Source organism: Schistocerca cancellata, chromosome 5 (assembly GCF_023864275.1).
Source record: "Schistocerca cancellata isolate TAMUIC-IGC-003103 chromosome 5, iqSchCanc2.1, whole genome shotgun sequence".
In the NCBI taxonomy this organism is placed as follows: domain Eukaryota; kingdom Metazoa; phylum Arthropoda; class Insecta; order Orthoptera; family Acrididae; genus Schistocerca; species Schistocerca cancellata.
In genome coordinates this window covers 206,360,951-206,383,114 of record NC_064630.1, presented here as the reverse complement: position 1 = coordinate 206,383,114, position 22,164 = coordinate 206,360,951, and positions in this window count along the sequence as shown.

Sequence of the window (22,164 nt, the reverse complement as noted above, 5' to 3'; positions counted from 1 at the left end):
GTGAGAAACAAAGCGAGCGGGGCCGGCAGCGGCGCGGATGTGTCCAGCCAACTGAGAAGCGCAGCGAACCAGTCACGACCGAAACAGAGCCGGGAGGTCACGAGCCGGCCGAGAAAACATCCACGAATCGCCGTGAAGCGCCTCTCACAGCAAATCGGACAAGCCGGAACTTCACACGTAAACAATGCAGGACCTGCGTACAAAAACTAATTTGAACATTTGTTTTAGTAATCACGCGACCGTAGAAGATCAGAGCTCTGTCAATGCGTGCGGGGTCGCTGCACTGTGAGACAATCGGAAAAGACGAGAACCGGTGCTTTTAGGAAGCGGTATTACAGGAGGATGCTAAAAATTGGATGGACTGGCAAGATGAGAAATAAGGTTCCCCACATACACGACGACAAAAAAGATGTGAATATGTGTAGAATATTAATTATAAAAGTGTACAGTGTGATATGGCGTGTGCTGAGATATCACGGAATAGCTTGCACAGTGCTACAGAGAGCAGTACATTTCTATAATTGTAATGGAAGACAGGGATGAGAATATACGAAACAAACAACTGTTTACGCTTGGTGCAAAAGCAGTTTCTGTTGTGTTGGCAGAAGAGCCAACACCGTGTTACGAGAGGAGGCCGAAATGCACTTTGGCGTGAGGAGGGAAGAACTATACTGACGTGAGGTCTGGAACACGACAAGGAATTATAATTGAGAAAGCGGACGCAATTAATTTCATACTTAACTTTAATCCATTAATGATGAACGTCGCTCTTGACGGTACATGATTCACAATCTTATCTGTTCAGAATACATTCTTGAAGTAACTGAATATGGCGCCTTGCTAGGTCGTAGCAAATGACGTAGCTGAAGGCTATGCTAAACTGTCGTCTCTGCAAATGAGAGCGTATGTAGATAGTGAACCATCGCTAGCAAAGTCGGTTGTACAACTGGGGCGAGTGCTAGGGAGTCTCTCTAGACCTGCCGTGTGGCGGCGCTCGGTCTGCAATCACTGATAGTGGCGACACGCGTGTCCGATGTATACTAACGGACCGCGGCCGATTTAAATGCTACCACCTAGCAAGTGTGGTGTCTGGCGGTGACACCACAGTTTGAGATGAAGATATTGGCACTGGAGAGGAGGTCATCAAACCAGTAAAATGACTAATGATTCCCCCTAAAAAAAAAAGGAAACGAAGAAGGCATAGTGTCCGAGGAAGAAAGGTCATTGTTCGTACGAGACAGAGATGATTATATGAATCAAAAAATAAACACGAACACATCTTCAGTTTCCCTTATACATGTTTGTTACTTTTATGAATTGGTTTTACGTGCGTCACTTAGAGTGTCTAGTCACATTAATGTGACCACTTGTCAAAAGTCTGCACAGCCACTTTTTGCAGAGCGGATCGCTGCGAGAATCAGTGAGGTCCTGGAAGGTACTGTACCGACAGGGATGTGGAGACATGCTGACTCCAGTGCCGTGGCGAGCTGCATAGATTTCTCCTTTGAGTATGCATCAAGCGTACAGCCCAATGGAGATGGTCTCACAGATTCTAGATTGGATTTAAATTCAGGGATTTTGGTGGCCAGAGGAGTGCAGTACACTCATCGTGGTACTCTTCGAACCATGCACGTACCCTGCGAGCTGTGTGACACGTTGCGTTGTCCTGCTGGTTGATGCCATGCTGGCGAGAAAAACCGACTGCATGTGGGGATGGACGTGGTCCCAAGGATAGATTGATCCATTGCACCTTCCTTAATGGAAAGCACGCAGGGAAACGTTCTCCAGACCATACCGCTGCCTCCTCCGGCCTGGATCCTTCCCGTCATACACGCCAACGGACATCTGCCCGATGGAGCATAAAACTTGATTCATATGAAAAGCTTACCAGTTGCTACTCAGTGGACGTCCAGTTTTGGTACTGGCGTGCAAATTAGATCTTCGTGGTCCATGAACTCTAGTTAGTAATGTTGCATGAACCAGGCACCTTCACCGGCGGCCCATACGCAGCAACGTTTGTTGAACGGTTGTTGAGGAGATACTGTTGGTTCATTTGGGCCGCCAGCTGCTCAACAGTTGCCCGTCTATTCGCCAGTAAACATATCCGCAGCCATCGTTCACCCCTGTCATCTATGGCCCGTGATGCAGCACAGATGCACCAGTGCCGGTTTTGGATAGCGCCATTTTACCATGCACGGTTTACCTTCAGCACGGTGGCACATGAACAGTTTACAATTTTTTTCGGTTCAGAAATACTTCCAATCTTGGCACGAAAGCCAATGCTCATACCATTTTGGACGTCAGATAAGTTGCCCCGTTTCCGCATTGCGACGACGACTGCAATATTTTCCGCATCACCCAAAAAGGTTTAAGTACCTTCCACAGGTAGTGCTGCCGCCTGCCATCTGTGAGTACTGGACGTTGACACCAAACATACGCAGTGATCACGTTAATGTGAGAGGCCCATGTATTTTTATATATAAGTTTTTTTTATTATTTTTCTAGATTACAAATTTGCAAGAGTACGTAGCACTTTTGAGCAATTCGCAATAATTTTACAATAGTTCAGGGTCAATTTTGAATATTTAACAATAAATTTCCAAAGATCCACTATCTACTTCAGTAATCCGCTTTACTCCCAGGAGAAACTGTATCGTTATTCGTCTCTGTGCAATTCTAAGCAGTAGTCTACATGAAGTAATTCATCATACACCACACTGTCTCATATCCGCATTTGCTCTGCATACATGGGCAGACTATAAGTAACTATGTGACTTTACTTTTTTTACATTGTTGCTCGTATCTTTGATTCCTTTGTTACTGACAAATTTTGCTTATTTGCTTGCTTTTGGATGTTTTGTTACGAGCGTGTCATTTTTTCACATATATGAAACACATAGATTCTTGCAACCATAGGTGCCCACAACGGCGCGCGGGAGGGGACACATGCCCCCACTGCTTAAATCTGAAATACAAAGTTTTATTCATTATATATTTCTCAGGCGTAATAGATAACCATCAGTTTCTGTGATAATTGTACAATAAGATTTTTCTTTAACCTATGAAATTTAGTTCTTATGTAATGACACATCTCGAAACAAACTACTTCATTTATATCAAAAATGGCAATTTGTCCCCCCGGGATAAATATCTGCACAATCCCATGGCCGCAAACATTTACAAAAGCTATTATTGTTACATGAAAACAGGTCGCTACAGGGATTAGATCTGCAGTCAAGCGCGAATTCTAGGAACTGTGTATATTGTTCTTCTAACTGAAGCAAAGTTTTTTTGTGGACCACCATATTTGGTCGGCAAGGGGAGGAAAGGTGGTGTCGTAAGTTTTCTGTTCACTGTACTTTGCTTCAGTGTTGTTATCTGTTAGCAGTGACTCACGGGGTGACAGCGTGTGATACTGTTGACTGTTATCCGGCTTTCTACTCGGCGGCCCCATTGATTCAGTCTTCTGACTGGTTCCTGGTTCGATGGGGCCCGCCACGAATTCTGCTCCTGTGCCAACCTGTTTGTTTCAGCGTAACAACTGAAACCTACGTGATCCATTATTTGCTCGATGTATTCTAATCTCTGTCTTCCTTTACAGTTCTTACCCTCTACAGTTCCTTACGTTACGATGGAAGTTATTCCCTGACGTCATAACAGATATCTTATAATCCTGTCCCTTCTTATTGTCACTCATTTCCATGTATTCCTTTCCTGGCCGATTCTGCGAAGAATCTCATTCCTTATCAGTCCCCCTAATTGTCAACATTATTTTGCAGCACCACGTCTCAGATGCTTTTATTCTCTTGTGTCCTGGTTTTCCCACAGTCCGTGTTTCACTACCGTACAATGCGGTGCCCCAAACGTACAGTCTCGAAAATTTCTTCTCAAAATTAAGACCTATGTTTGATACTAGTTGACTTGTCTTGGCCAGGAATGACCTTTCTGCCGGTGCTAGTCTACTTTTTATATCCTCCTTGCTTCGACTGTCATGGGTTATTTTGCTGCCTAGGTAGCAGAATTCCTTACCTTCATTTGCTTTGTTAAGTTTCCCGCTGTTCCTGTTAGGGCCAGTTATCATTACTTTCGTCTTTCTTCGATTTACTCTCAATCCATATTCTATACTCCTCAGACTGTTCGTTCCATTCAGCAGATCCTGTAATTCTTCTTCACTTTCAAGCGGATAGCAATGTCAACAGCGAATCTTATCATTGATATCCTTTCACCTTGAATTTTAATTCCATTTTGAACCTTTCTTTTATTTCTGTCATTGCTTCTTCGACGAATATCTTGAACAGCAGGGGTAAAAGACTATATCCCTTCCTTACACCACTTTAAATTCAAGTATTTCGTTTTCGATCGGTTCTTGTACATATTGTATATTACCCGTCTTTCCCTATAGCGTACCCCCACTTTCCTCAAAATTTCGAATATTTTGCATGATTTTACGCTGTCGAACGTTTTCTCCAGGTCGACAAATCATACGAAAGTGTCTTGATTTTTCTTTAATCTTGCTTCCATTGTCAATCGTAACGTCAAGACTGCCTCTCTGATGCCTTTACCTATTCTAAATCCGAACTGATGGACATGTAACAGATGGTCAATTATCTTTTCCATTCTTCGGTATATTATACTTGTCAGCAACATACACGCATGTGTTGTGAAGCTGATTGTGCTAGAATTCTCTTACTTTTCGGCTCTTGCTATCTAGGGAACTGTTTGTATGACTTTTTCCGTGTGTAGGGGCCATTGTGGATGGAGGAACGTAACTTTCCCGGTGACACACAGCTCTGCTGTGTGGTTTAATCATGATAGCATCGTCAGGACTAAAACACTCGGGAAGTAAAACAGTCTTCCATTCGGATCTTTAGGCGATGGCTATTCGAGCATCCTCTGTTCGGGAAAAGCTAAACTGGTGCTCTAAGGATCGGAGTGTGGAACGTTAGATCCTTTAGTCCGGTAGGTAGGTTGGAAAAATGGGTAGTTTGATGCTAGATACAGTGGGAACTAGTGAAGTGTGGTGGCAGAAGGAACAAGATTTCCAGTCAGATAAGCTCATGTTGTCAACTCAAAATCAAGTAGAATCAACGCAGGAGAATTTCTAGCATTAAACCAGAGAAAAAAATAATGCTGGTAAACTACTACAAACAGGAGAGTGAACGTATCGTCGCATCCAAGGCAGACACAGATTTACGATCCAGAACAGTAGCACAAGTACCTACTAATTCCGCAGATGATTAAGAGACTAAAAAAATGTGTGAGGAGATTAAATTACTTATTCAGTGCATTAAGGGACATGAAATGTAAGTGAGATGGGATACTAGAATTCAATGATGAGAAATGAAAGAGAAGGAAAAATTGTAGGGAAATATGCACTAAGAAAGTGGATCGGAATGGAGAGCCGCCTGATACAATTTTGCTACGCATGCAATTTAGTCAGTGGTAACACGTGGACTATGAATCACGAGAAAAGTTTCTATACCGGTAACATGTGGATTATGAACCATGAGAGAAGTTTCTATACGTAAAGGATATATGGGGACACTAGAAGCTTTCAGATACATTTAGAAACCATATTTTAAACTTCAAAACGATTAAAGGGGCAGGAGTGAAATATGAAATATCACTATGATTTAATAGTATGTAATGTGGAACACAAAAGATTAAATTTCAGAAAGGTAGCAAACTAAGTAGTTGAGACCTGAATAAGTTGACACAATCACAGGCTGCTGAGAGTTTGAAAGAGTGCGTTAGGCAATACACTTGTGAGTTTAAACAATGAAGACAGCAGAAGAACAACAAAGCAAAAAGACAGGGCATTGGATAACACATGAGATATTAAATTTAAGTTCAGAAAGGAAATCTTAAACTGATATTCTGTAAATCTTCAGAATGTCAGGAGATTATTTCCTTTATAGTTTCATGGTGATGTCCTGTCAAGCACTGGCGAAAACTTTAATGGTATTAAATTTGATTGATGATACAAGAAAATGTAAAACTGCAGCAAATGACACAGGAAACAGAGAATACAGGCGTGTAAGAAATGAGATTAACATAAAACATTAAATTACAAACCAGGAATACCTAGAGCATTGGTTCCCATCCTTTCTGAGACCAAAACGCCTGATCGAGGTCAGACGTCATCTATTACCCTAGATAAAGTTTGGGACCTAATTAAACATAAGGCTGTAAAAAAGTTAACACTCCTATATTTAAAATGAAAAATTATTTAAAGTATTTAGCTAATGATCAGACAACTGCAACTCTACTTTTTCAATGTGTTTCACAAAACGAAAAAATAATGAGCCGACGGTGTGTTCTGTCCTGTTCGTTTCTAACAATATTTTTTTTTAATTTGATTTGGTGTCCATTACTGCAAATCAGAAGTCATGTTCCACATTCTTTCAGTTCTTTACTTTCATTATACACTAAAAAGACTTGCACAAGGTCGCCGAATTACCTCAGATGGTGTCTCCCTGCCAATAACGCCATACAATCATTTCATTTCATAGCTACTGTAGTCGAAAGTCCACTTTCACAACTGTAACTCGAGGCGAATGAAATCAATATTCTTAAGACTTCTTGTAATACTAACGGCTACTAACAACAAACCGTTGGCTAAAACAAAGTCAGTTCTGTTGTACCAAGATCTGTTTAAAGAGTGTTGCCTTTGCAAGGTCAAAGAAACTCTACTTCGGCTCGAATTTCACTTCCTAAATATTTTCTTTTATCTACTGAGACTGGTCTTGGAACCCACATCAATTTTCCAATGTGAAAAAAATAGATACTATTAAAATTTATTGCTGATAACAAGTAATGACTGCCACTGGTTGAACAGCAAGAGTAAAGCTGACTTTGAGTGCTGTTGGCAAACTGAATAAATTTTCAGAATAACTCTCCTAAAGTGAATGAAAATGAACCTCAACAAACAGTTCGTATTAACAGTTTTGACTCACGACAATGAGATGTGTTCTTTTAACATGGAGAGCATTAAAATGTAGGGTGTTACTCATCGAGTAATGGAGAGATGCAAGTTGTAAATTACTGGGAGAAACAGGAAAGCAAATAGGGAAGAGATTGAAATGGGAGACATAACTTTGGTAATAACGAAAAAAGAGAGGTTGGCTGGACAGTGTTCAGGAAGTTGCATGGCAGACGGCTAAAGGAAGCTCCTTTCTGGCTTCCAAGCAATAAGAAAAGACTGAGAATGTAAACTTATGAAAGGTAAGTAGATGACATAATAAGATATTCAGGAGCAACAGGGATTCATATTGTTTAAGACCGTAGTGCACAGAAATAGCTAGAGAAGGCTTTTGTCCAGTAGAGGATATTAAATGGCTGGTAATGGTAATATGTATTAGAAGATCCTACCGAAATTTTGATGATAGACAGTATAAGCAACAAATCAATTTAGAATGGTCATTAAATCTTCATCGAACCCATTTCGTTTTTACCGCACAAAAATTTTCGTTTTACATCTCAGGGTTAATTAACCCCATATTGGGAACCATTGGTCTAGATTAGAAATTCAAGGCTGTAGAAGCATGTACGATTATGGGAAAGATAGATGCCGCCTACACGAAAATTAGAGAATCCTTTGGAGAAAAAAGCAGAAGCTGTATGAATATCAAGATTTCAGATGGCAAATCAGTACTAAGCAAATAAGAGGAGGGTAAAGAGTGAAAGGAATATACAGAAGGGATGTAGAAGGGAAACTGTCTTTAAGACAACATTCTAGAAAGCGAAGTGAAAGTTGATGAAAATGAGATGCGATATACGACACTACTAGAAGAATTTGATAGAGCACTGGAAGACTGAAGTCAAAACAAGTCACTCTAAACATTATTGACATCCTTAGGGGAACTGTTGGTGACAGGATATATGAGACATGGGAAGTACACTCAGACTTCGAGATGAATAATCCCAGTCCAAAGAAAGTATATGTTGAAATATGTGTCACCAACCATCACTTTAATGGGACATGGAGGCAATTTTTTTCTTTTATTCATCTTTTTTCTGACTGGTTTGATGCAGACCGTCTCTGAATTATCTCACAATAGGAATTGTACACTACATCCTCAATTATTTATTGGATGTTTTCCAATCTCTGACTTCCTCTATAGTTTCTACTTTCTTACTTACTTCCTCGTACTTATACTGGCCATACAAACTGCAACCTGTCGGTGCCCTCACTCAGTCCAGCCTTCCACACCTTTCTGTCAGCTGCATCTTCATTTCCGAGACCCAGTATCTGCTTGTCTCCCATGATATTATTCTCCCATCGTATTGTCGACCGTGCTTGTGATCTCCTCCCTTTGTCTTCTCCATCCATTATTGCCTTTATTACCGTATTCTCCCCTCACTTACTCACATGTCCGTACCACCTGAATCTTTTAGTTTTCACACTCGCTACGATGTCAGGTAGTGTGTATAATTGTCTGAGCTATCTGTTTTCCCTTATTCTCCACTGTTTGTTTTTCTTTTGTCAAGGTCCACGTCTCGCTTGCGTAGTACACTATTAGTTTGATGATGGTCTGATATATTCTTATTTGTACCTGCCTGGATGTAATTTACATCTTATGACATTATGTATAGCTCCTAGACATCTACCGAGCGAGGTGGCGCAGTGGTTAGCACACTGGACTCGCATTCGGGAGGACGACGGTTCAATCCCGTCTCCGGCCATCCTGATTTAGGTTTTCCGTGATTTCCCTAAATCGCTTCAGGCAAATGCCGGGATGGTTCCTTTGAAAGGGCACGGCCGATTTCCTTCCCCATCCTTCCCTCACCCGAGCTTGCGCTCCGTCTCTAATGACCTCGTTGTCGACGGGACGTTAAACACCAATCTCCTCCTCCTCCTCCTAGACATCTTCCCCCAGCTTGAATTCTCATTACTATCTCTTGTTCTATGTGTAAGTTTTTGTTGGTTGATGTTGACACCGAGCTACGTGAATGGGTCTGTCTTCGCTTTTGTTAGGGTCCTGATTGTTAGATGGTTTGCTCATAACTGAGCCCTTCCTCCTATTTTTTTCACATATATTAAGACCTACTTTCTTAGCTTCTTCCATCAGTACAGTTCCAATTTTCTCCAGGTCTTCCATGCTCTTTCCTATCACCGCAGTATCATCCGCGAAAACCAGAACATTTATCTTTTCCCCTCTGGGTGACTCCTGCACATTCTTGTGTTGCTCTGCTCAGGGTGTTGTTGAGAGCCAAACTGAACCGGGTTGGTGATATAATACCTCCCTGTCTCATTCCAGCCCGCATCTCGTGGTCGTGCGGTAGTGTTCTCGCTTCCCACGCCCGGGTTCACGGGTTCGATTCCCGGCGGGGTCAGGGATTTTCTCTGCCTCGTGATGGCTGGGTGTTGTGTGCTGTCCTTAGGTTAGTTAGATTTAAGTAGTTCTAAGTTCTAGGGAACTGATGACCATAGATGTTAAGTCCCATAGTGCTCAGAGCCATTTTTTTGTCTCATTCCTACGGTATGTTTACTTCAAATGTTCCTGAGAACTCCCTCTGTACTTTCACTCTGCACTTTGATTCCATCACATACATTTTAGTTAGCTGTAACAGCTTGTCCGGTATCCCACAATGCCACCATCCTCCTCACCTTATCTCCCAATGCGCTGTCATATGCTTTGTTGAAGTCTATAAACATACAGAAAGTATCCTGACTGTGCTCCCATTTCTTATCTAGTATTTGTCTTGGTGTGCATATTTGGATCACGTAATTAATGAGGAGGTATTGAATAAAATTGGGGAGAGGGGCTTGTGGCACAACTTGACTAGAAGAAGGGATCGGCTGGTAGGACATGTTCTGAGACATCGAGGGATCACCAATTTAGTATTGGAGGGCAGCGTGGTGGGTAAAAATCGTAGAGGGAGACCAAGAGATGAATACACTAAGCAGATTCAGAAGGATGTAGGCTGCAGTAGGTACTGGGAGATGAAAAAGCTTGCACAGGATAGAGTAGCATGGAGAGCTGCATCAAACCAGTCTCAGGACTGAAGACCACAACAACAACAACAACGCGCATATTTGATCGATTGTTGACTTACCCTTTCCGAACACCGATTGCGCTGTGTCTAATATTTCTTCAGTGTATGGGTTGAGCCTATTCAGTGTAATTCTTGGTGTTATTTTATAGCTCGTGCATATTAGAAATATCCCTCTATAGTTCTGTGTCAACATTTTGTCTCCCTTCTCGTATATGGAACATGCAGCATCTGCTTTCCATTCCTCCGGCATTACTTCTTTCCACCACACCTCTTTCATCAATTTGGCTAACCATTCATATGTCTTGTCTCCCTCTTCTTTGATGAGCCTGCTGATTTCATGTCTATGCTTGGGGTCCTCCCATTTTAATGTATTTTTATTGCCTCATTTACCTCCATCATAGTTGGTTCTTCGACTAATAGTTGTACATTATCGTTGTTTTTCTATCGTGTTTTCGACGTCTTAGGTGTCTATCGGGTTGTTCAGCAGTTCTTTGAAGTATCTCCATCATTTCTCTAGATTCATTTGTAGTAATAAGCTTTCCGTTCTCATCCTTCATTATCACAGGCTTAGCTCTATACTCCTTTCTATAGCTTCTTATTGTCCTGTAAAACTACTTAGTAGTGTTCTGGCTGTAATCCTCATCTGCCTTCACTGTCTGTTTATATATGAACGATTTTTCTTTCCCTTCATTTCTCTCGTGGCTGTGCTGTGTCTTATATGGTTTTATATTTGTTATTGCTGATCATTGAATATCTGAATGTATTCCTGCTATCGACGTGTTTCATTGAACCATGGTCTGCACTTGATATTACTATAATTGTTATTTTCAGTCATCTGCCTTTTGACTGGGTTAATGCGGCCCGCCACGAATCCCTCTCCCGTGCTACTCTCAGAGTAGCACTTGCAACCTGCGTCTTCAATTATTCGCTGGATGTATTACAGTCCCTGTCTTCCTCTATAGCTTTTGCCCGCTATAGCTCCCTCTAGAACCATGGAAGTCATTCCCTGATGTCTTAAAAGATGTCCTATCGTTCTGTCCCTCCTCCTTGTCAGTGTTTTCCACATGTCCCTTTCCTCTCCGATTCTGCGCAGAACCTCTATATTCCTTACTTTAGGATTATACCTAATTTTTAGTATTCGTCTGTAGCACCATATCTCAAATGCTTCGATTCCTTTCGATGGTGTGGTTAACGTCCTGTCCAAGCTCAGGTCATTAGAGTCGGAATACAAACTCGGATTATAGTAGAAGAGGAAAGAAAACTGATCACGCCATTCTAAAGGAACAATACCGGTGTTTTCCTTAAAGCGATGTAAGGAGATCATGGAAACAGTAACACAGTATGATCTCACGGGGATTTGAACAGTATCACTGTCACACGTTTCCAGTGTGTTAAGCACTGCGCCTCCTCGCTGTATATTGAAAGGAACAGAACGAGGAGAGATGAGAGCATTGATTAGCACGTACACAGATTTTTTTTTAATAACAGTCATCCTGTAGTTGTTGTTGTGGTCTTCAGTCCAGAGACTGGTTTGATGCAGCTCTCCATGCTACCCTATCCTGTGCAAGCTTCTTCATCTCCCAGTGCTTACTGCAACCCACATCCTTCTAAATTTGCATAGTGTATTCGTCTCTTGGTCTATGATTTTTACCCTCCACGCTGCCCTCCAATGCTAAATTTGTGATCCCTTGATGCCTCAGAACATGTCCTACTAACCGGTCCCATCTTTTGGTCAAGTTGTGCCACATACTCCTCTTCTCCCCAATTCTATTCGATACTTCATCATTAGTTATGTGATCCACCCATATAATCTTCAGCATTCTTCTGTAGCACCACATTTCGAAAGCTTCTATTCTCTTCTTGTCCAAACTATTTACCGTCCATGTTTCACTTCCATACATGGCTACACTCCATACAAATACTTTCAGAAACGACTTCCTGACACTTAAATCTATACTCGATGTTAACAAATTTCTACATTTTATATCCTCTCTACTTCGACCATCATCAGTTATTTTGCTCCCCAAATAGCAAAACTCCTTTACTACTTTAAGTGACTCATTTCCTAATCTAATTCCCTCAGTATCACCCGACTTAATTCGACCACATTCCTTTATCCTCGTTTTGCATTTGTTGATGCTTATCTTATATCCACCTTTCAAGACACTGTCCATTCCGTTCAACTGCTCTTCCAAGTCCTTTGCTGTCTCTGACAGAATTACAATGTTATCGGCGAACCTCAAAGTTTTTATTTCTTCTCCATGGATTTTAATTCCTACTCCGAATTTTTCTTTTGTTTCCTTTACTGCGTGCTCAATATACAGATTGAATAACATCGGGGAGAGGCTACAACCCTATCTCACTCCCTTCCCAACCACTGTTTCCTTTTCATGTCCCTCGACTCTTATAACTGCCATCTGGTTTCTGTACAAATTGTAAATAGCCTTTCGCTCCATGTATTTTACCCCTGCCATCTTTAGAATTTGAAAGAGTGTATTCCAGTCAACATTGTCAAAAGCTTTCGCTAAGGCTACAAATGCTAGAAACGTAGGTTTGCCTTTCCTTAATCTTTCTTCTAAGATAAGTCGTAAGGTCAGTATTGCCTAACGTGTTCCAACATTTCTACGGAATCCAAACTGATCTTCCCCGAGGTCGGCTTCTACCAGTTTTTCCATTCGTCTGTAAAGAATTTGCGTTAGTATTTTGCAGCTGTGACTTATTAAATTGATAGTTCGGTAAGCTTCACATCTGTCAACATCTGCTTTCTTTGGGATTGGAATTATTATATTCTTCTTGAAGTCTGAGGGTATTTCGCCTGTATCATACATCTTGCTCACCAGATGGTAGAGTTTTGTCAGGACTGGCTCTCCCAAGGCCGTCAGTAGTTCTAATGGAATGTTGTCTACTGCCAGGGCCTTGTTTCGACTCAGGTCTTTCAGTGCTCTGTCAAACTCTTCACGCAGTATTGTATCTCCCATTTCATCTTCATCTACATCCTCTTCCATTTCCATAGTATTGTCCTCAAGTACATCGCCCTTGTATAGACCCTCTATATACTCCTTCCACCTATCTGCTTTCCCTTCTTTGCTTACAACTGCGTTTCCATTTGACCTCTTGATATTCATACAAGTGGTTCTCTTTTCTCCAAAGGTCTCTTTTAATTTTCCTGTAGGCAGTATCTATCTTACCCCTAGTGAGATAAGCCTCTACATACTTACATTTGTCGTCTAGCCATCTCTGCTTAGCCATTTTGCCCTTCCTGTCGGTCTCATTTTTGAGACATCTGTATTTCTTTTTGCCTGCTTCATTTACTGCATTTTTATATTTTCTCCTTTCATCAATTAAGCTCAATATTTCTTCTGTTACCCAAGGAGTTCTACTAGCCCTCGTCTTTTTACCTACTTGATCCTCTGCTGCCTTCACTACTTCATCCCTCAGAGCTACCCATTCTTCTTCTACTGTACTTCTTTTCCCCATTCCTGTCAATTGTTCCCTTATGCTCTCCCTGAAACTCTGTACAATCTCTGGTTTAGTCAGTTTATCCAAGTCCCATCTCCTTAAATTCCCACCTTTTTGCAGTTTCTTCAGTTTCAATCTACAGTTCATAACCAATAGATTGTGGTCAGAGTCCACATCCGCCCCTGGAAGTGTCTTACAATTTAAAACCTGGTTCCTAAATCTCTGTCTTACCATTATATAATCTATCTGATACCTTCTAGTATCTCCAGGATTCTTCCATGTATACAACCTTCTTTCATGATTCTTGAACCAAGTGTTAGCTATGATTAAGTTATGCTCTGTGCAAAACTCTACCAGTGGCTTCCTCTTTCATTCCTTAGCCCCAATCCATATTCACCTACTATGTTTCCTTCCCTCCCATTTCCTACTCTGGTATTCCAGTCACCCATGACTATTAAATTTTCGTTCCCTTCACTACCTGAATAATTTCTTTTATCTCATCATACATTTCTTCAATTTCTTCGTCATCTGCAGAGCTAGTTGGCATATAAACTTGTACTACTGTAGTAGACTTGGGCTTCGTGTCTATCTTGGCCACAATAATGTGATGCGTTCACTATGCTGTTTGTAGTGATCCTACCCTCCGTTATTTGCACAATAGGTGGATAGATGGGCGAAATGGAGTCGTTTGTAGTGACAGAACGTGATTTCAGCGGAATCTTTGGGCCTCAGACTATGACCTCCACATCAGCACGTTTTACTGCTGCTGTAAACCTAGAATTATTAGACACTGTTTAGGAACTGTTATTTTGAAATGACTGGTACCACTGAAAATATGACAGTGATTGAGGAAATCGGATCGGTTGTGGACAGTGTCGTGGACACTGATATCAGTAGAGATTCTCAAATTTCTACAGCATTTGGGAATGTTGAAAAAACCGCGAACCCGAAAATCCAATACGAAGCTCGACGACGGAAACTGGACATCGCTGTCTGGGCGAGGCTTAGTAGCAATTAATATTTGTAATTCCAGTGTCTGCAGGAAATACACAAATCTGTCAGAGAAAAGAAACTAAAGGCGAGATTTAAAGAACAATTCGAGAAGTCAGTTCAAGAAAATAAAAAATAACTTAAGGAATTAGAATCTCCCAACTAGAAGTGTGAGTAAAGCCGTCCTCAACTGGTGGACCTGAGTGCGAGTACAACGAAGGACTGACTCAAAATTCAGCTCACAGTTTCAGAGCAGGTTTCACGTAGTGAAATCGTTGATTATCGAAGTCAAAACTGAAGCTTATGATTATGAACAACAAATGCAATAATGGCTGAAAATCTTACTGGTCATTAAAAACGCACAACGGCGAAATCGTTAATGTAAGATTAGAATGTGTGGTAAATAACTACAGTTCAGTTAAATTGGTCAGCGCCATCCAGCAACAAGCACAACTTTGGATATCACTGTACAACAAATTCAAATGAAAGTTTCCCAATGTGAAAATGGTTTTCATTACTGAATTAAAGAGCTGCTCTGCAATGAAGTTAATTCCTCAAAGATAGACACCATGAATTCTGGTTCACAATTTCAAGCTTCGTAACAGATAACGGGATCAACATCCGAGGAATTCAGGAGTTAGCACCTAGTAAAAGAAGCCACGTGTCAGCATTGTTTAAACAATAGGGAAATGCATTCTCAAAATTATGCCATCAGTGATAGAAGATAGATGTTTGTGTGAGCTACATGCCGGATAGCGCACATATGTGATGGATAGAAGTCGCAAAAAGTTTCAACCATTTAATATTTTGAAATCGTTTTCCAGAATAAGTGTTGTCCACGTGAGCAGCAGTGGACTGTTGAACCAAACTCGCTCGTTCTAGACAGCTGTAAGTGGAATCATGGGCCAATTAAAAATCCTCTGGGGAAAAAAGAAGTCATGATGCATACTTTGATGACCATATTCCTAAAATTACGGAATAAAAACAGAAATTTCATCGCTTCTATACTCTGGTTTTCAAATTATGGGAGACTGCGTGTCCAAATGTGTTGAATTTCCATACTTAAGTTCTAGAAAATACTATGACTCCGAGCCGTTTATCGGCTCGTGAACATACTACAGATAAAAGCCTTCGCTAGGTTATATCTGTGCACGTTATAACCTAGCAACGATTACCATCGCGTCGCGCTAGAGAGCGCAACAGTCCCTGCTGCGCGAGTTGAGAGTTCTGCGTGCATCATCTCGGCAGCAGTGCGTGTTGATCGCTTAGTGGCTATAAGCCTAATAAGCCGCAAAACCGTTACTAAACGTGATTCAAGTTTTTCGAGTGACACATAGCAACTCCAGGCATATGGGTTCGATGCTTACACCTTACCACTCATTGGAGGAGATTCGCCCGGTGTTCTGCTTCTGGGCAGACCTCGGTCTGAACATTCTATAGTCTGCAGAGTCGGCCCATTGGCAGACCGAACGCAGCTGCAAGTAGAACGTGGGCATTAAGTTTTTTTCTTTCTTCTTCTAGACAACGTAAATGGCTTGTCTGGCACCAAAGTCTCATACGGAACATTTGCTGGCAGTCCTGTACTCTCTGCTATACTCCATGTCTTCCAAGCTAAGATGTTTGCATCGGGAAATGGTTCAAGGCCACCGTAATCTGCACCGTTCCCTCATACTACAGCCAAGGTCAGCCATGTAATGCCTCCAAACACTGCAGAAACACAGCCGATCGCTATAGGCGCTTCAGTCTGGAACCGCGCGACCGCTACGGTCGCAGATTCGAATCCTACCTCGAACATGGATATGTATGATGTCCTTAGGTTAGCTAGGTTTAAGTAGTTCGAAGTTCTATGAGACTGATGACCTCAGATGTTAAGTCCCATAGTGCTCAGAGCCATTTTGAACCACTGCAGAAACATCACAGGCGAACTGCATTCGTAGTCCACGAAAAACATTTGGACCAATGTCTATTGCCCTCAATGTCTTATAAATTGGAACACTGCCCCTCCAACGGCGACGGTAGCCTCGTCGCAAAGGCTTTGCATCCGTATGGGACTTTGGTACCAGACAAGCCGTTTATGTTGACTACTGAGCTTGTCTGCTTCGTTCATTGGACCGCGAGTGGAGCAGAAGTCTTCTTCTCCTTCTTCTTTTCTGTCAAGCTCCATTTGCTCTTTTAGTGTCGCAGCATTGCTCTCTGGCCGTTTTTCTCATTATAGTGGTGATAGCTCCCCTGCCAGAATGTTAAAAGAGTTTATGTGAACAATTATGAGTGCTTTTGCTGGGATTATACGCACAAGTTATTACAATCTGGGGTTCTGTCACTGTTTGCTGCCGTTGGATTCAAGAAGTGTTTCTGTATGTATGTGTATGTATCCATATACGCGCACTCTAGCTTGTGCACTTTTCTGATTGTTTCAGGTGCCGCTGCTAATTACCATAAGCGCCTATTCTATGGTATTTAATCTAAAGTTAGTCACTTTTGAGACTGCAGTTTCTCATGTTAGATGTCTACAGTGTTAATCTTTTATTTACAATTATCCGCTTTTACATATTCATAAATCTGTATTCAGAATTCTGAAAGGTGTTGCTACTGAAACGTCCCCTTTGAACAATTATACAAGACTGTGCTTAAACTGACACACAATATTTTTTTTTTTAGCGCAACGCAATCTGACTTTCAGATGTCCCTACAAAGGAATGGCCCTGACTAACATTAAACTATACGTTTTACAAATCACTTACCTCACCAAAAATCTTCATTACTCCAACTACTGCAATACAGCGAGCGCCACTACTGCCAGCTAAATAAAAGATTCAAACTACTGAAGGCACTAACTACTGATAGGGATAGTTAGCAAATGAAAGATATTAATAGAGAACAAACAATGTATTTACCTTAATAGTCATAATATATATAGCAGTTCATGACAAATTACAAAACTCCGCCATCTCTCTCCCCACATCCACCACTGCTGGCGGCTCACCTCCAACAGCGCAACGCTACGCGCTGTTCACATCCAGCTGCCGCTGCCCAACACTACAATGGCAGACAACAATGCAAACTAGCCACAGTCTGCACACAGCACAGCCAGTGATTTTCGTACAGAGCGCTACGTAACGTTGCCAATAAGAAAACATAAACAGCCTACTTACATAGCCGAACGCTATGTAACGTTGCCAATAAGAAAACATAAACAGCCTACTTACATAGCCCCCATGCTCCCCACAAAATATTTTACAAATTGTTTTGGGCACTGGGCAATACATATTTGTTAAAACTTTTCATAATCGTAATTACAATAACAAAGAAATCAAATGCACACACTTATTGATACAATGTTGGTCAAAAGCTAAAATTTTCTCACAGTCCATAAAGATAGTCCTGATCATTCATCATAATAGTAATTACAGTTTTTTTTTCACAAAGTCTCATTAGTAAAAGAAATTGCACACAGAAGTAGTGGATTTCCATGCAATCTTGATGAAGTAGTGTTGTCCTTCCAACGGAAAGACAGTGCTGACTCTTGACATGCAGACAGGTAATGGGCCACAACAGAGCAAACCCACAGCAGAGTCATTCGACGTTTTGAAGAAGATTGGTAGGTAGGTCATCACAGAGCAGACCCACTGTAGTCCTGGTAGAGAGTATGGTACTGGTGGGCCACCGAAGGTGCAGACCCACTGTAGTCCTTGTAGAGATGGCCAGCAGCCATCTGTTGTGACTGGGCAGGTGCACAATCACCATGGAAGAGTCTTGCAGAGAATATAGCAAGTCCATAACCACCACTTGTGCACTCACAAAGTTTTTGGAATTGTCCTTAGAACCAGCAATGCTGTTATCCAGTCCCTTGCTGAATTATTAACACACGTGCAAACACTATCAGTCCCTACTTCTCACATATTGTGCATTACTATGACCAACAAATGTGTGCAGTGAAATGAATGTTTGCAAGTTACGTAATTTGATTAACTGGTGTCAATTACAATATTATAACATGAGAATACAATTACAAAGGTACAAAATACATCATTAAAAACATAACAATACAGATAACATTTGTAGTACAGGCTTTACAACAGAATAGAAATAAACATATACATCAGTGTTACAGGAATTATTACATAAGTAAATACATAATGATCAGAATAACTTTTGAAACATCACCTTCACATATGAGCAACAAAACAGAATAAATAATGTCTCAACATCTTTACAAAGTAAATAACATAGTATTAGAAAAATTCTACAACATAGCTCTCATCAGCTAAACACATAAAGACAGGAAAAACACAAATACACAAGGGTACACAGACATATAGAGGGATGACACAAAAGGAAAGGACAGGGTTTGTTTTACTGCAGTATTTTGCATGGAGATCTCCCTTTGTTCATCATTATTCCCAAAAGTACTATCTAAGCCTGCTTTCTGTATTCTGTTCACATCCTCTTTCAAAATAGTTTTTCTCCACTGTACACTACTTTTTTTTTTTTTTTGCCAAACCATTTTCTTATATCTTCTCAATGCATTTCTTCCAATTCATCATAGTTAGTTTCTTATATAGTCTACCCCCTCTTAAGCTGACTTAAAACTACTGAGCTCAGATGCTAAACTAAGGGATGAGGCAATGCAGCAGCACAAAACAATTAACACGAACATCAAGGACAAAAAAATTCAAATTGGCAGCAGCAGTAAATCTAAATTAACAGAGAAAATGCAACATTACAACTAATATGAGCCAATGTGCAGCAACAAGAAAAGTAAATCAGTAGTAAAACTAGCTTAACAGAGTAATACAAAGTGAAATTTAGTAGCACTATACCTGGCAAACAGCAGCAGCAACTTATATCTAAACATGACATAGCTCAAGCAAAAAAAACATTACACTAAAGACAATAATGCAGACAAGAGAAATGTATATTTACATCTTAATGTCTATGTAATTAAAGTGGTGCACCACAACTATTTCTACAAAAGAAATTACCAAGTACTTGAAAAGAAAATGATATATGCAGTTACTGTTATTAGTCCCTTCTTATTGTTCTTTCCATTCCAAGAGCTCCTTTTTCGAAGAATGTGGGTCATAAAATAATTATTTAATAGATCTGTTGACAGAAAGTGTTCACATTAGCAAATGCATTTAATTTTATTTTATGAAACCAATGCTGCAAGACAGCTGGAAACCAGATATCAAATGAAATAAGCAACTATGTACAAAGTAAAGCATAAGAACATCATTCAGTAGTCATGAGGCATTTCATAAGTTAGTAGAAAAATCTCTCAACTAGAGAGACAGTAGTCATAATCAGGTGTATAGACATAAAAATATTTCTCGTCATTTCATTAGGCATTTCAGTAAATATCATAAATTAAGAGCTCCACCGTGTAATCATATGTTTTCAAGTTCGACCATGTCGTTTTTGCGATGCTTTCTACAAAGGAACGTCAATAGTGAGGATAATGGCCACCCTTTTTTTTTCTTCACCTGTACCTCTGAAAGGGGCACACACTAATGGCTTTTTTCCAGGCGACTGTCGCCCAGCTGGGTGCCCACGACGCATTACGTGCAGGTGGTCACTTAACTTTCTTATGGAAATATTTACGACACCAGTTTCCACTACAGTGACAGTCTCATATGAAAATTTCACAGGTCGAACATTTACGTTACAAATGTGTAGAAACAAAATCCTATGAATATAACAGTGTGCAAAAAATTTTTCATCGGCATTGTAATACATTCACACATGTACACACATTTCATAATTCTAAAGTACGATTCTTGGTTTCCAACATCCTCTTCCACACATCAGAGTCCCTAATCACTACTCATTATTCCTTGCTTTATAACACGTATACATATTCGTAGACACTTCTTCAATATTTCATCATAATAAATACATAGCATAATCAAATTCCTCATACAGCATCAGCTTATTGATCATAAACATATCTCAGCAGCATAATACACATCATCGTCGTAATAATATCATAACACCTCAGTCAACTCTCAAAAACGTGGTAGCTTTTTGCAATAATTTCAAAATCTAAAAAAATTCTCTGCTCATGTCAAAAGTGTCATCTGCCTCAAACGCACTTTAAAAATCATAATCCCATACCAAATACATCATTCAAAGCTCTCATAGTATCACAATGGTTCCGAAAAATATGAGCATTTCACAAAGTACAGACAAAATACAATTTCGTAAGTGTGAAGTTATCCAACGGTGTAATTACGTAAACATGTGTCACTGATGTAGTAAAAAAATGTTTATCTCTCAGTTAAATGATCAGATAGCTGTGTAATTTGTGTGTTAGAGAAATATGGTACCGATGTGTAAAGTTGTATAAGCAAACACCATATTAGCTAGGGCTCCTTGTGCTTGCCAAACACATGATACACAAAGCAAGTGTGTACCCCCCTGAGGATTAATGTAATTATACCCTCAGGTGTTACAGATTACAGCAATGGAATGACATGTATCACGGAAAACTTTCTTTGTAATTCAAAAATCTTTAAAAATAAATGTTTTAAGTACAAAATTAATCACTGAAATGCATGTCCTGTAGCGCTGAATGTGCATCTTGTTGTAACATAATCTCTGTGGAAGTGTCGTAGTTATTGTCCTCCGAAAGCTAAGTTCTGCAGAAGTCCATGTACTTACCTCATGATAAACAAAAGTAAAATGCTTTGCGTAAAGATATCTTAGTTATTACACTTATTGTTGTGATGAAGAAAGTACTGTGCTGTAACGTATTGTTGTGCTACGAAAGAGGCTGTCTCATTGTAGCTATACCACAAAAGTTACTATTAAACATGTTTTACTTTCCAGAAGAATTCAGAAAAACTGTGCAGATATAAAACAGATACACCGCAAAAGCAACATTGGAAATTGTCACTCATTAGTAGCGTCGTGATAAAATCGTGTAGCTGTCACATAAACTAACCACTGTCCCATCTGGTATCTCACAGAAAGTACTTTAAATCCAGAATGTATTTTCAAGTAAACCCAAATGTTGCATTAGAATCTCATTAGCAGTACCAGTATATATTCTAAGTATGTGAGCCTTATAGTCGTTATGTAATCGTGCAACTAACAAGCAAGAACGTACACACACAATTACACTGTGTCGTCCATTCGCAATAACAATGCATTAGTAATTTCTGTTTAAATAAGTTCTCTTGGTTCTTGACTAGATATTTAACTTCAAACATTGTTGCATGGTAACAGTTTCTAAAGCATACTAGTAACGTGAAGTGAAACGTTTTATAGCAAAGACAAAGTTAAAAAGCAGATTATCTTTCAATAAATGGTTTTACATGTGAAATGTGGTGTAAACCTTTACTCTTCCTAGTACGCAGAGTTTCAACTGGGTGTGACCGGCTGCAGATAGTAGCACATGTCGGAACGAATGACGCCTGCCGCTTGGGTTCTGAGGCCATCCTTGGTTCCTTCCGGCGGCTGGCTGATTTGGTGAAGACAACCAGCATCGCACGCGGAGTGCAAGCTGAGCTTAATATCTGCAGCATAGTGCCCAGAGTCGATCGCGGTCCTCTGGTTTGGAGCCGTGTGGAGGGTCTAAACCAGAGGCTCAGACGACTCTGCGACTATAATGGTTGCAAATTCATCGACCTCCGTTATTGGGTGGAGAACTGTAGGGCCCCCCTAGACAGGTCAGGCGTGCACTACACACCGGAAGCAGCTACTAGGGTAGCAGAG